At 42.8% G+C, this 2,558-nt stretch overlaps 2 non-coding genes across 2 annotated transcripts; both read right to left on the bottom strand.

Annotated features, from left to right (window-relative positions):
* trnar-acg (transfer RNA arginine (anticodon ACG)) lies at positions 1-73 on the bottom strand. Its single transcript has one exon. It is a non-coding gene; the product is annotated as a tRNA-Arg (tRNA).
* Positions 74-2,486: 2,413 nt separating this feature from the next.
* Positions 2,487-2,558, bottom strand: trnad-guc (transfer RNA aspartic acid (anticodon GUC)). Its single transcript has one exon. It is a non-coding gene; the product is annotated as a tRNA-Asp (tRNA).

Raw genomic sequence — 2,558 nt, forward strand, 5'->3', positions numbered from 1 at the left:
CGAGCTAGCCAGGAGTCGAACCTAGAATCTTCTGATCCGTAGTCAGACGCGTTATCCATTGCGCCACTAGCCCATAGATGGCACCTCTGTCTGTTCAATTCAACTCACATATTACACACACATGGCTTTTGACTGGAAAAATACTCTTTCAACTGTTATGCTTTACTGCACGGCGCCTTGAGGTCTAACCAAACTTTCAGTTATAATGGCACGATAGCATGTTGTGCATGGAAATGCATGAGCACTTAATTATTTTTCACTTAAATTACTCCCAATGCGAAAGTCCTTCATAGAACCATAAATTCACAACAACCACTACCATGCCCGGGATTCAAACCCGGTTTGCTGCGCATGCAGCGCAGAGAACTAAACACCGTACCACCACCACCACAACCACTGTACAGCACACTACCAATCTTTACACAAAACCGTAAACTGTTTAAAACTGCGCACAAGACAAATTGTGTCTGCACATCACTTTCTCCGTTTATATTTCTCTTGATCTGATGTTGTACAACCTTTGTAAAATTCCTGTTGTGTCCAACGTTGAAGTCATTGCAGTTCTCTTCTGATCTATTACCTTTCAAATTTAAGTTCCTTTGCCTAAATTAAAACCTAGTATTTTGGTATAGCTATTTTTGGCCTTTTATGGACAGTTTTCTGCTATTTCTAGATCCTCTATATAAAGTTTTGGATTTCTCTGTGTTTACCTTTGCCTCTGATGTTTCAACAGCCAAAGAGGAAAGAGCAGGCAGAGATATTAGATAGGTTTTTACTGTTGCCTTGGTTTGCTGTTGATTTAGTTTTCCCCAGCAAGAAGCAGGCAGTCGCACTCCTGCCATCGTTGAAGAAAACATAAGAAGAAGTCAACATGCTAACGACTCAAGTCATAAATTAATGCATCCTCCCGTCGGGGAGTTGAACCCCGGTCTCCCGCGCAACAGGCAGGGATACTAGCCCCTATACTAACGAGGACTCTCTGCAATGGAAAACGTGGGCCTATTGTTGGCTCTTTACCGGACGGTATGCATATAGAGGACCAGAAAAGAGCTTAATGACAGCATAAGCAACGGATGAACTGAGTCGAGAGATATTCACCAGCAGTGAGTGGAAGTCTCCTTACATCGTGTCCTAACTGGAAGCGAATGTGTGACTATCGTGTCGCATCGGACACTCTGTCCACACTGAAACGGTCATGTAAGAAACCGTGTCCCTATCAGCTTTGCGATCGAGAGCAGACTGGAGAAGTTTCTCGTCCGTGACATAGCGCTTTTCAACGCGAGGGACATCAAGTAAATAAAACAGGGCATCCAACAACATTTCAGCTGAAAACAACCCACTGCATCGTGCACTACAGCGCTGCGTCATTTGAGGCCATTTGGGACATTTTTGTAAAAATTAAAGCAGTCAAACTAATTAGTTGCTGAAGCTCCCTCGGGTCGCATTCAGTTAGGACACAGGGGTTAGTGTTGGTGAAACTCTATATGATAACCACTTTGCCAGACTTTTCTTGGACTCATAACACACCTACAAATTACTGTGTGGTACCTTGGACACTCTAAAAGAGACTTTTTCCCACGTAAAACGAGCTAGCCAGGAGTCGAAGCTAGAATCTTCTGATCCGTAGTCAGACGAGTTATCCATTGCGACACTAGCCCAAAGATGGCACCTCTGTCTGTTCAATTCAACTCACATATTACACACACATGGCTTTTGACTAGAAAAATACTCTTTCAACTGTTATGCTTTACTGCACGGCGCCTTGAGGTCTAACCAAACTTTCAGTTATAATGGCACGATAGCATGTTGTGCATGGAAATGCATGGGCACTTAATTATTTTTCAGTTAAATTACTCCCAATGCGAAAGTCCTTCATAGAACCATAAATTCACAACAACCACTACCATGCCCGGGATTCAAACCCGGTTTGCTGCGCCTGCAGCGCAGAGAACTAAACACCGTACCACCACGACCACCACAGTACAGCACACTACCAATGTTTACACAAAACCGTAAACTGTTTAAAACTGCGCACAAGACAAATTGTGTTGGCACATCACTTTCTCCGTTTATATTTCTCTTGATCTGATGTTGCACAACCTTTGTAAAAGTCCCGTTGTGTCCAACGTTGAAGTCATTGCAGTTCTCTTCTATTCTATTACCTTTCAAATTTAAGTTTCTTCGGCTGTTGAAACATCAGAGACCAAAGGAAACACAGAGAAATCCCAAAATTTATATAGAGGATCTAGAAATAGCAGAAAACTGTCCATATAAGGCCAAAAATAGCTATACCAAAATACTAGGTTTTAATTTAGGCAAAGAGGAAAGAACAGGGAGAGATATTAGATAGGTTTTTACTGTTGCCTTGGTTTGCTGTTGATTTAGTTTTCCCCAGCAAGAAGCAGACAGTCGCACTACTGCCGTCGTTGAAGGAAACATAGGGAGAAGTCAACATGTTAACGACTCAAGTCATAAATTGATGTACCCTCCCCGTCGGGGAATTGAACCCCGGTCTCCTGCGTGACAGGCAGGGATACTAGCCACTATACTAACAAGGA

Source organism: Lampris incognitus, chromosome 3 (assembly GCF_029633865.1).
Source record: "Lampris incognitus isolate fLamInc1 chromosome 3, fLamInc1.hap2, whole genome shotgun sequence".
Classification (NCBI taxonomy): domain Eukaryota; kingdom Metazoa; phylum Chordata; class Actinopteri; order Lampriformes; family Lampridae; genus Lampris; species Lampris incognitus.